A 13468-nucleotide genomic window follows, 5' to 3' on the forward strand; every position below is an offset into this window, starting at 1 on the left:
GCCCAGAGGCGAGGACCGTCAACCCCAGCTCAGCCCCCTCCACTCGCAACACCCGTGATGACAGAAGCGCCCCAGCCACCGATCACGCCGGTGACCGCCACGCCACGTGCGGGACCAGGCTCACCTGTGACACCTGCGACAGGCGTGACAACAGCCACACCCGTGATACCAGCGTGACGTGGGACACCAGAGATGCCTGCGACACCAGCACCAGCGTGGTGCACCGCAGCGACAGCTGCGATACCAGTGGTACCAGCCTCACCCATGATGCCCTGAGCACCCAGGACACCACTGGGGCTTGCGTCATAGAAGACGCCCGTGGCACCCACGATACCTGTGGCACCAGTGACACCTACCTCACCCATGACGTCAGCGGTAAAATCCCTGAAGAAACCCACTGTCCCCCAGATGTGCCTGATGTGGGAAGCTCCACCCTTGTTTGGCAGCCCCAGAATTTGTCTCCAGTCACTCCCCCTGGCCTCACACAGAAAAAGAAGGGGGTGGCTGGGAGAATCTGGAGAGGTATACTTCAACAAATTTGCTGTGGGCTGCCCAGCAAGAGGGGTAAAAATAAAGTGAGCCCAGAAGCACCCAGTGGACTTAAACATCTTTGCTGTGGGCTGCCCAGCAAGAGGGGCAAAAATAAAGTGAGCCCAGAAACCACCCAGTGGATGACCTGCCAAGCCCCCTGGGACCTGGGCATGTTCCCACCTGGATGATGGGACTCAAACCCAGCACCTCCACCCCTTCAGGAAGCCTCCTGTCCAAAACTCTGGCCAGCACAGAGGATGCTCTGGAGGGACCTGGGCGACCAGAAGAGGCACCACCCTGGCCTGGCTGCCCCTCCTCCCCTGCTGGGTGAAACTTCAGAGACTGGACTGTCCCCTGGGGCATGTCCCCATCCCCCACACTTCTATCTTCCATGTGGTGGGGCAGAGGATAGTTATTGCCAACTCCTTGGTTCGTCCCTTGGTTCAATCTTAATAAACTTCATGCTCCAGAAAGATGTATCACACTCTGTTTTGCATTCTCTCTGGTTAGAGTAGTGTGTAGGCATGTAGTACTTGGCGTTAATGAGCTAAGAATTAGCACAATCATCCCGAAGAGCAACAGTTGCTGCACTGCAGGGCAGAAATGCAGAAAGAGTGTATTATCCCCCTGCACTGACATTACCTAATATTTCAGAAGGGGCAGAGGAAACTTTTGGTCCCTGCAGCTAGGGCTAATAGGACCGGGACGTCTAGGATAGGATAATAAGTCCTGTGAACCAGCCAGTGTGCGGTGTGGTCAGGTCCCTGTGTGGATGACTTTCCTGAATATCCTGAAGGAGCTGGGCGCGCTCCTTCCCCCATGGGTAGGCACCCTGAGGTGTGGTGTTTTTTAAATTTTTTGATGTGAATCATTCTTAAAGTCTATTGAACTAAATAAAATGACAGGTGCTGCTGCTGCTGCTGCTGCTAAGTCACTCCATTCGTGTCCGACTCGGTGCAACCCCATAGACAGCAGCCCACCAGGCTCCCCCATCCCTGGGATTCTCCAGGCAAAAATGACAGTTTAGAAGAGAGGAATTTTGGCAGTCCTTGCACTAGGCATAAGGAACAGAGATGAATGAATCATAAGTCTGTGCCCTCTGGGTTTGCTCATGCATGTTCTGCATGCTCATGCATGCAGATCTCCATGTTCTGTTTCACCTTTACCTTAAGAAGCTCTATGTGCCAATTATTAAAATTGTTATTAAATTATTATTAAAATAATAGTTTTACAATTATGAATATAATAATATAATAAAAAGTGATTTAATTGTCATTAAAATTATAGGTCCTGGGGTCTAATCTAGAACCTGTTTAAAATCTGGTTCTGCCATCTACTTAGCAGCATAACCATGAAAGACTTGTTTATCCTTTCAGCTATTCAAAAAAGTGTAGTATTAACTCCAAAATGTCAAGTGAAAGTGAGAAAGTGAAAGGCGCGTCCGACTCTGTGTGACACCATGGGCTATACAGTCCATGGAACTCTCTAGGCCAGAATACTGGAGTGGGTAGCCGTTCCTGTCTTCAGACGATTTTCCCAACCCAGGGATTGAACCCAGGTCTCCTCCATTGCAGGCAGACTCTTTACCAGCTGAGCCATAAGGGAAGTCCAATGTGTCAAGGTGAAATTAAACAATGCAGGTAAGGTGCTTAAGACAGTATGGTATATAATAAATCACTGCTACCAGTATTATTCTTTTTCTAGCATTTGTTTATCAATGGAGACACCACTGTTTAGGACTGGATAATTCTTCTTTATGCAAATCTTTCCAGAGTGTTTCTGCCCACTAAATACCAGTAATGTCCCCCAAGTCATTGGAACAAACCAAACTGCCCCCAGATATGTTCAAACATGGGGAGAGTACTATTATGCCTCCTGGTTGAGAACTTAGATAGCAAACTTCTTAAGGACTGATTTATTTTTGTGTTCTCAGTCTAATACTGTGAGCACAAAACTCAATAAACACCCTTAGTAGAAATGAGTAGAGAATGAATAAAACAATATGACTTTATACATGTGCTTGAAATGCCTCCATATATATTTATAACTTCTGTTTTGTATATGGTTCTACTAAATGTCTAGAATCCCTCATTAAAAAGCAGGCAGTTCCGAGGGGAAATACTCTCAGCTGTCAGTGACTGACGTCAGGGTGGGTGGACGCCAGCTCTGAGGGAAGCCCTGCGGGAGGAGCTCACGGGGCAGGAAGCACGGAGACGCGCCAGTGCTCAAGGTAAATGCAGAATGAGAGGCTTCCCGTGGTCTCTGATGGTCTCTCTGCAAAAAATCTGTGCATGAAAATAAGAACATGAAAGGAAAAAAAGAACATGTGTGACAATGGGAGCTCAATGGGAGACACATATCTTACCTCCATTTTATTCTAAAAGAAATTGAAACCCAAGGTTCTTTTCCATCTATCATCCTTTTTTCCTCTTTCTTTCTTACAGAATGATACCACATCCCACATTTCTCTTTCCTCGGTAATCACTCTTCCTGAGAAACTAATCTGAAATTCTTTGTTTAATATCAGTTTTTATTTAATTAGTCAAATTCTTGTCATAATTCCTTAAGAACTCATTCCCCAGGAATGAATGCTCAATGTTTTTGCCCTCAACTCTCTAAAAGTCAGTGGACTCGTGAGCACTTTGGTTTTCTTTCCAGCTCTCCCAAAGCACTTTATTCTCAGGAACATATCCATTCTCATAGCCTCAACAATGACAACTTATCCTTATTTGAGTACTTACCATCAGAAACCCCAAACTCACAAAGTTTAATTCTGTAAAAAATATTCACTACACGAGACAATTTATAACACTTAGTCTACATTTAAGATCCCTCCTTACTTAACAAAAGATCTGCTAATGTATTGAGACAACTGAGGCAGCACACACTGGTTAGCACAGGTATACATCTATTAGCACCACAAAATATAAGAGCAAATCTATTTCAAAAAAGAATTTTACATCTTGTAAAAGATGCAGGATTTCATGATATCAAAGCACAGTTCAGACACTTAGAAAGGCACTCATATGGAAGAGTTACTCCAGTGAACAAATGAAGATAAATTTACAGGGATGATGACACAACAGATACTTCAAAGACTTCACATTGATTTGAGTATCAAAAAATTAAGAAAGATTCTTAGAAAAAACTGATGAACCCTCACAATTGTTTTACAAATTTTGTCCTCTTTATAATTGTGTCATAACAGTACACCTGGAGAGCTTGAATAGCCAAACAATCCTGAAAAAGAACAAGCTTAAAGATATCACACTTTCTGATTTCAAGCTTCTTGCAAAGCTTCCATAGTGGCTCAGACAGTAAAGAATGTGCCTGCAATGCAGGAGACCATGGTTCAGTCCCGATACCCTAGAGAATGGAATGGCTACCCACTCCAGTATTCTTGCCTGGGAAATCCCATGAAGAGAGGAGCCTGGAGGGCTACAGCCTATGGGTAGCAAAGAGTCAGACACAACTGAGTGACTACCATGCTTTCACACTGTAATCAAAAGTGTGGTATTTTCATGAATGCAGACAGAACAATGGAATAGAATAGAGAGCCCAGAAATAAACTCTCACAATCATAGTCAAATGATTCCTGATAAGGAAACCAAGACCATTCCATAGAAAAAAAGACATTTTCAATAAATGGTTGTGGGAAAACTAGATATCCACATGCAAAAGAATAAATTGTACCCTTACCTTACACCATATGCAAAAATTAACTGAAGATGGATCAAAGACCTAAATGCAAGACCTAAATCTATGAGTCTTAAAAGAAAAGACCAAAGAAAAGCTTCAGGACATATTTCATTGTAATTTCTTAGAAATTTAGGGAAATTTTTTTTTTTTTTTTTTTTTTTAACTCCACCTTCTTGGGATCCCTGGCTGGCTTTGAAAATTCAATTGACCAAGATAGAGTAGTAGGAGAAAACATGTAAATTTACTTAAAGTAAGTCTTAAGAAACACTAGTCTTCATAAAAAAATCAAGATCTGAAGAAACAGTGAAACCTGAGTAATTTTCACACTAGATGTGATGAAGAGTGGATACTCATGGAGAAATATAACAGACCAAGGAGCATGAACTGAGTGTAGTATGCTGGGGGAAACTTAGCAAGGCCTATTTGTAGTCTTTCTGGCATCACTTTGTCTTTGGAGGTGAGGATGCACCTTTGTTTCTACACGGAAAGCACTTCTCACTTAAGAGTACTATGACCTACTTTGGGGTGAAAGTTGAGCAGATGGTCAAAATAAGCTTCTATTGTTCTCTCAAATTCTTTCAACTTCAGTTCAGTTCATTCACTCAGTTGTGTCCAACTCTTTGTGACCCCATGAGTCACAGCACGCCAGGCCTCCCTGTCCATCACCAACTCCCAGAGTCTACCCAAACCCATGTCCATCAAGTCAGTGATGCCATCCAGCCATTTCATCCTCTGTCATCCCCTTCTCCTCCTGTGCTTAATCTTTCCCAGCATCAGGGTCTTTTCCAATGAGTCAACTCTTCTCATGAGGTGGCCAAAGGATTGGAGTTTCAACTTCAACATCAATCCTTCCAATGAACACCCAGGACTGATCTCCTTTATGATGGACTGTTTGGATCTTCTTGCAGTCCAAGGGACCCTCAAGAGTCTTCTCCAACACCACAGTTCAAAAGCATCACTTCTTCAGGGCTCAGCTTTGTTTATAGTCCAACTCTCACATCCATACATGACTACTGGAAAAACCATAGCCTTGACTAGACGGATCTTTGTTGGCAAAGTAATGTCTCTTCTTTTTAATATGCTGTCTAGGTTGGTCATAACTTTCCTTCCAAGGAGTAAGCGTCTTTTAATTTCATGGCTGCAATCACCATCTGCAATGATTTTGGAGCCCAAAAAATAAAGCCTGACACTGTTTCCACTGTTTCCCCCTCTAGTTCCCATGAAATGATGGGACCAGATGCCATGATCTTAGTTTTCTGAATGTTGAGCTTTAAGCCAACTTTTTCACTCTCCTCCTTCACTTTCATCAAGAGGCTTTTTAGTTCCTCTCCACTTTCTGCCATAAGGCTGGTGTCATCTGCATATGTGAGGTTATTGCTATTTCTCCCGGCAATCTTAATTCTAGCTTGTGCTTCCTCCAGCCCAGTGTTTCTCATGACGTACTCTACATATAAGTTAAATAAGCAGGGTGACAATATATAGCCTTGACGGACTCCTTTTCCTATTTGGAACCATTCTGTTGCTCCATGTCCAGTTCTAACTGTTGCTTCCTGACCTGCATATAGGTTTCTCAAGAGGCAGGTCAGATGGTCTGGTATTCCCATCTCCTTCAGAATTTTCCACAGTTTATTGTGATCCACACAGTCAAAGCCTTTGGCATAGTCAATAAAGCAGAAATAGATGTTTTTCTGGAACTCTCTTGCTTTTTCAATGATCCAGCAGTTGTTGGCAATTTGATCTCTGGTTCCTCTGCCTTTTCTAAATCCAGCTTGAACATCTTGAAGTTCACAGTTCATGTATTGCTGAAGCCTGACTTGGAGAATTCTGAGCATTACTTTACTAGCATGTGAGATGAGTGCAATTGTGCAGTAGTTCGAGCATTCTTTGGCATTGCCTTTCTCTGGGATTGGAATGAAAACGGACCTATTCCAGTCCTGTGGCCACTGTTGAGTTTTCCAAATTTGCTGGCATATTGAGTATAAAATATGCCAAGGTAACATATTTTAGTGTAGCATGGACGCCAAAAGCATAGACAAAGTTAAAAGAGATAAATTGGATTACACCAACGTAAAACTTTTGTCCATCAATGACATAATCAATAGAGTAAAAAGGCAACCTATGGAATGGAAGGAAATATTTGCAAACCATATATCTGACAATGAGTTAAAATTCAGAATAAACAAAACTTCTAGGGTTCAACAACAACAGAAACAAAAACAATCTGATTCAAAAATGAGTAAAGAATTTGAATAAACATTTCTCCAAATAAGATATACGAATGGCCAATAAGCACATGAAAAGATGTATATCTCTAGTCATTAGGGAAATGCAAATGAAAAACACATTAAAGTGGCTATAATAAAAAGACATAAAAAAAAGGGAACAACTGTTGACAAGAAAGTAAAAAACTTGGAATCTTTGTGCACTATTTTATATTTATTTATTTATGACTGAACTGAGTCTTCATTGTGGCCCATGGGCTTAGTTGCCCTGCAGTATGTGGAATCTTCTCGGACCAGGGAACCCTTGTGGCACCCTTGTCCCCTGAATTGGCAGGCAGATTCTTAACCATTGGACCATCAGGAAGGTGCCTTTGGGACTATTAATAGGATGTAAAATAGTGCAGTCACAATGGAAGAGTATGGTGTTCCTCAAAAAATTAAAAATTAAATTTCTGATTGGTTCACCAATTACATTTGAGTATACTCTCAAAAGAGTTGAAAGCAGGGTCATGAAGAGATATTTGTAAACCCATGTTCCTAACAGCACTACCCACAAAAGCCTAAAGGTGGAAGCAACTCAAATGTCCACTGATTATATGAATGGATAAACAAAACGTGATGCATGCATAGAAAAGAATAGTATTCAGCCATAAAAAAGGAAATTCTGACATGTGCTGTAACCTGCATAAACCTAAAAGGCATCATGCTAAAATAATCCAGTAACAAAGAGACAAATACTGTGTGATTGATTACATTTGCAGCAAGTATCTAGGTACTCAGACTCTGAGAACAGAAAATATAATGCAATGGGGACTTCCCCAGCAGTCCAGTGGTTAAGACACTGCACTTACACCACAGAGAGCCCAGGTTCAAACCCCAGTCAGGTAACTAAGATCCCACATGTGTGGTCAAAAAGTGAAGAAAAAAAGAAAATGTCACAATGTGGTTTCTGGGCGCCAAGGGCAAGGAGAATGGTTATGGAGTTTCAGTTTGCAAGACTTAAACTTTCTGGATATTGTTTGCATAACAATGTGAATGTACTTAGCACTGCTGGACTGCACCGTTGAAAATGAGTGAGATGGTATAATGTATTTTATATTATGTGTCTTCTACCACAATTTTTTAAAAATATCAAGAAGATAGCTCAAGGGAAACAATGATAAAAATCTAAAAGGATCTTGTATTCAGATAGGTTACCAAAAGTCTTTGAAGTTTCACTCCATGTCGAAGAGTCCAAGACTGACTTTTTTACTATGTGTGAGATTTGTGCATAGAAGACCAGACAAAACTCAAATCAATATACCAGTGATTTCTTTAAATAAAAACACTTGGTGATGACAAAAAGACTAGAAAATAAGTCTGCATTTATACAGTTTTTTAGAAAGTAAGACGGAGTGTAGATTTTCAGAGACTAGTGCACAGATTTACTGGGTATATGGAAACAGCGACAACAAGAAATTCTTTGTTCATTCTAAGGATTAATGGCCAGTTGGAATTGGGATATAAATTGTTTTAAATATAGGATACAAATAACTGTAATCACTTACTTCTTTTTATGTTTTTCCACTATATATTGGTATATAGTGGTGCTCTGTATAAAGCTATTTAAATGATCTTTTTACTATATATCTCTGGATAATAAAGACCTCTTTCAGTTCTGTCCTCCATGCAGATGACTTTCAACTCTATCTTTGGGCCAGAGCAATCGAAGATTTCCAAATGCCCCTAAGACATTTTTACTTAAATATGTTTCTCTATTAATTCAAATTCAGCATAAAAATGTCAAACCTATCATTGCCCTTCTAAATATTACTTTCCCATTTCTCAATGTCATCGTACACACCACACTAACTTAAATGAAAATACTGGTGTCATTCTGTCTTCTTCCATTTGCTCACCTGTCATTTAATGTGTCCAAGCCCTGCTGACTTCTCTTTTGAAGGCTATCTTTCATCTGCACTCCCTTTTTCCTTCCCTCAAGTTTCCCTCATTCTGACCCTTACCACTCATGCCGAGGTGAGCACAACAAACTTCTCTTTTGTCTCCTCACTTCTTCAATTTTTCCTGTTCTAATTCTACCCAAATTCATCCCTATTAACCTTTTTTGTTGCTGTTGTTGTTTATGTGGGTGATTTTGATTTCGTTTTTTGGCAATGCCACACAGTATGTGGGATCTTAGTTAGTCCTATCTGTTCTTCAGCTTCCTAATTCTTTAAATGGGGACAATAGTATATATATATATATATATATTAGATGCTGTGAGAGTTAAACTAATTAATATAAGTAGAGCATTTGTAACAGTACCTGGTACACAAGAAAGTGTATAAAGCACCAAAATTAACTATGATTGTGTCTATAAGAAAATATACAAAAATAAACTTTAAATAAAATGAGAAATATGAGCTAAATAAGTTTTATTTTAGTGTACTGATTAATGATATAAACTTTTCTGTCTTAACTAAAATTATTACTAATAAAATTAATTTTAGCAAGAAAGTATAATTGAACATGTGCCACTGCTTTTTAAAGCCTGGGTGTAAAATTTTGTGAAACAGTGATTTGATGGCTTGGTTCTAAATTTATTTTGGTTTTTTATTTTAATGGCTGTCTAGTTGAAAAATATACTTCACAAAGAAACACAGGTCCTTATGGAAAAGTATATTCATATACAAGTCTTGGGGCTTCCCTGATAGCTCAGTTGGTAAAGAATCCACCTGCAATGCAGGAGACCCCAGTTCAATTCCTCGGTCGGGAAGATCCCCTGGAGAAGGGATAGGTTACCCACTCCAGTATTCTTGGATTTCCCTTGTGACTCAGCTGGTAAAGAATCCACCTGCAATATGGGAGACCTGGGTTTGATTCCTGGGTTGGGAAGATGCCCTGGAGAAGAGAAAGGCTACCCACTCCAGTATTTTGGCCTGGAGAATTCCATGGACTGTATAGTCCATGGGGTTACAAAGAGTCAGACACAATTGAGCAACTTCCACTTTCACATAAGTCTTATGTTTGATCAATAAATTTCCATCCTCTATAATGTTAATCTCTTTTTTTACAAATTAAAAGAAAGTATTTAATATTTATATTTTTACAGATGATCTTAACACCTACCTGAAGTATTCATTTGGACAATTTTTAAGAAATTAGAAAATTCACTTTCAAAACATTATTAACATTGAAATATGAGAGTTTTACAGGTAAAATGAATCAGTCTTAATCAGGAACAAAAGTCCCATAGTGATGGAAATATTTCTTTACATATGCTTTCAAAATTCTTTCTCCAAAGCATGAGTTTTTTTTTTTTTTTTCCAAAAGCCATTATTTTCTCATTTATTGTGAAAAATGTCACTTTCATTTCAAAAAGATTGGTTAAGCGGGCATATTTTGTCCAAAAAAAACGCTGCTAGATAACATATCACCAATAGCTATTGTTTTTAGCTCACAATATATCTGAGAAAGAGTTCAAACCCAGATGGGCCATGCTTTTCTTCCATTTTTTCATTGTTGTTGTTATTGACTTAAATTATTAGGATCATCTTGACCAGTAGATTCTTTGCAGAAAACATTTTAAGTCACTCATACATTTTAAAGAGTGTTCATTTATCATAATCAATAATATAGTGTATAGATTCATCTCACCAAGAACATGTAAACTACAACATGTCACTGTATGTTCAGAATGAGATAGCCATCGCCAACTCTGAGTTACAGAGCTCCCACTTCTCTTGCAGACCAGTGACACAAAATCATCCATCCTAGCTATTGAGTGATGGAGCCAGTATCAATCATACATTCAATACTAGCAAAGTATAGTGTATTTCTATTTTCTCAAGATAGAAACTAAATAGAAATTGGAGTTCTAATACCTGGTGGGTCAGTGGTAAAAATAGTGCATGTGCCAATACAGGAGACACTAGCTCAATCCTTTGGTGGGCAAGAGCCCCTGGAGAAGAAAATGGCAACCCACTCCAATGTTCTTGCCTGGGAAATCCCATGAACAGAGGAGCCTGACAGCCTATAGTGCACAGGGTCACAAAGAGTCAGACGTGACAGCGACTGAACAACAACGAAATGTTTTCTTCGGGCACCTTAAGGGACAATCTCGCGTTCTTAGAATGTACACACCCTATTTTGGGCATGACAGCACTAAGCTGTCTCATGCCACCAGTGCCACCACATGGTCACCAAGGAATAATACGATTTATGTTTTTTCTCAGACCTCTATTCTTCCCATTAAGGAGACTCAAGCATTTACAGCTTTCTTCTTTCTGTTCTTCACTATCCTAATTGTCAGACTGGAACTTGTAGCCTGAACCTAACCAGGTCACTTGTCTGATAAAAGAAGAATATTTATGTTTTGCGGTCGAGAGTCTCCCAATGTAACATATGAAATGTGCAGGATATTGTACAATTCAAGATTACTCAGCATATGAAGACCCAGGAAACCCTCAATCCACTAAGAAAAGACCATCAACAGACAGCGACCTCAAGATGACACAGGGTTATGAGTTGCATTGGGTGCCCCCCAAATTCATGCACTGAAGCCCCAACAACCAGTACCTCCGGATGTGACTACATTTGGAGATAGAGTCCTTAAAAAGGAGATTAAGTTAAAATAAGCCATTGGGGTTGGCTCTAATTCAATCTACTCAGTGTCCTTATAAGAAGAGAAAATTCACACACACACAGAGACACCAGGGATGCCCATGTACCATGTGAAAGGCCACCTAAGACAGCAGCAGAGCCGCTGTCTGCAAGTCAGGGGGACACCAGACCTCCCGGCCAGCACCTGACCCTGGGCGTCCAGCAGCCAGAACCTCAAGAGAATTAAGTTCTATTGTTTAAACCACCCAGTCTGCAGTACTCTGTTAGGGCAAACTGAGCAAAGGAACACACACTGACATAATTTTCTGGAAAGACTTTTTAAAAATGCCACAACAAGCAATAGGAAATATTCTTAAAAAGACTGGAAAAATAGGAAATCTCAGCAGAGAAATAAAAAAGACTGGAATGGAAATTTTAGAAATATAAGGTATAATAACCATATATACATATATGTATATATAGATATATACACACCAGATGGACACTGAGATGACAGAGAAAATAGTCAGTGAACCTAAAAATAGATCAATAGAACTCATCCACAACAAAGACAAAGGAGATTGAACAAAAATTAACCGGGTCACAGGGATCTGTGAGGCAAAAATAAAAGTAAAAAGTAAAAATCCTAAAATTAAGGTCACTTGAGTCCCAAAATTAGAAGAGAAGGAGGATGGTGCTAAAAATACTGGGGGAAATAATGGCTTAAAAAATCCCCAAGTCTTGAGCAAAATACTTAAACCTACAGATTCAAGAAATTAAGCAAAACTCTCACAGGGGAAACTCAAAGAAATCCACACATAGTCCAGTGGGTAGTGGAGACCAGAGGGCTAAGGAATACACACAGAAGGGAGCATGAATTTTGAACTGGGTATATGTGAAGCCAGACTGTTTTCATATTCAGTCACAGCCCAGAGACTCCTCAGCAGTCCTGCTGGTAAACAGACCCTAAGTGCCAGCAAAGAATCCAAAGGAGAACTGAACAACCCCTTGAAGGCAAACCAGAGCATGTTAACTAAAAGGAGTGATACCACAATTACGGGCAAAGGTTTGCTGGGCAGAAGCGGGGTGCCTGTGAAATGCCGCAGGGCATCGAGACAGTGAGGAGCAAGTTCCACCAATTAATGAAGTGCTTCTGAGCAGGAGGAGTTTTGCCTAGAAGGTTTCTGAAAAAAGCCATGGCTGCACCAGCTAAGGCCCCTGGGAACTGGGAACAAACTCTCTCTCTCGCAGTGGGGACACGAGAAACCCAGCATCACCATGGCTACCAACAAAGCCTCTCTCAAAGCCTTTCAGGAATCTCTACTATTTGTGGAAACTGGGGAGCATTCCCCAAAGGTCAGCATCCCTCTGCTCTCCAACACCTCCGGTGGTTGCCTCTCTTAACTGTCCCTCAATCCAGCTGAAAAGCAAGAGGGCGCCTTTACACTCCACTCATGCTTGAGACCCTTGGTGACACACCTGGAATGCCTCCATCGGACACCCTGCTGGAAAGGTGATACCACCATTTTCACCTTGCCAGAAATCCATATATTCACAGATCCCGATCTGGAACCTTGTTAGCATGCTCTTAAATTCCTTACACGATTGGGGGGAAAAATAGATCCTCAGTGATGTGACCGATGTACCAGTTAAAGGACGCAAGCCTTTATTCTTTAGCTTTCTGTGTTCTTTTCCCAACACAACTGCAAACAGAGGTTAGTGACAGATAATGTAATCTCTGTTGTATGTTTGCCACAAAGAACACTCAGATAGCTTCCTATGGGGGCCAATGGTGGATGTTAATCTGGATTTTTCCAAAGAAAATAAGGAAAACATGCAGATTGGTTTACTAAGCTAAAGTTTTGGAGAATAATAGAAATTGATTTTTAAATTAGCTTAAGTTCTTATTATAAATCCAGACTCCCTCAATCAACTAACAAAACAAATATTTTTTTAAAAATCTAGAAAGAGAGCATGTGAGGTTTTCTGTTCGATGGTTCCTCCCAACATTGCACATCTATTTGTCTTTTCTGGTCAGTATATCTCCATTATTTCAGAAAGGATCTCAACTCACTTTTAGAATGATGTCTCTTAAAATTGCCCCTTCTGCAACCTCTGGCCAAATATGAGGCTCCGTTGGGAACCACCAGTGATCATATCCCAATTGCTTAACCCCAGGGTTAGCATCTGACCCACAGCAGGCCAATTGAAGTTCTTCCAGTGATTTTCAGAATACAGTTAAAGAGGAAACATCTGTTCCCTTTGAGTGCGAAGCTGAGGAAGTGATCCCTGGACTCCAGATATGGGCAAGTGCTTTGTGTAAAGGAATGAAGATGACCTGCAGAGAAAGGCAAAGTCATGGTAAGGACACATTCTGGTCCTTGGTCTAGGGTATATTTGGTAGGTTGATACATGATGGCCCCCAATAAGCCATG

The sequence above is a fragment of the Muntiacus reevesi genome, chromosome 12 (genome assembly GCF_963930625.1).
Source record: "Muntiacus reevesi chromosome 12, mMunRee1.1, whole genome shotgun sequence".
NCBI classification, from domain to species: domain Eukaryota; kingdom Metazoa; phylum Chordata; class Mammalia; order Artiodactyla; family Cervidae; genus Muntiacus; species Muntiacus reevesi.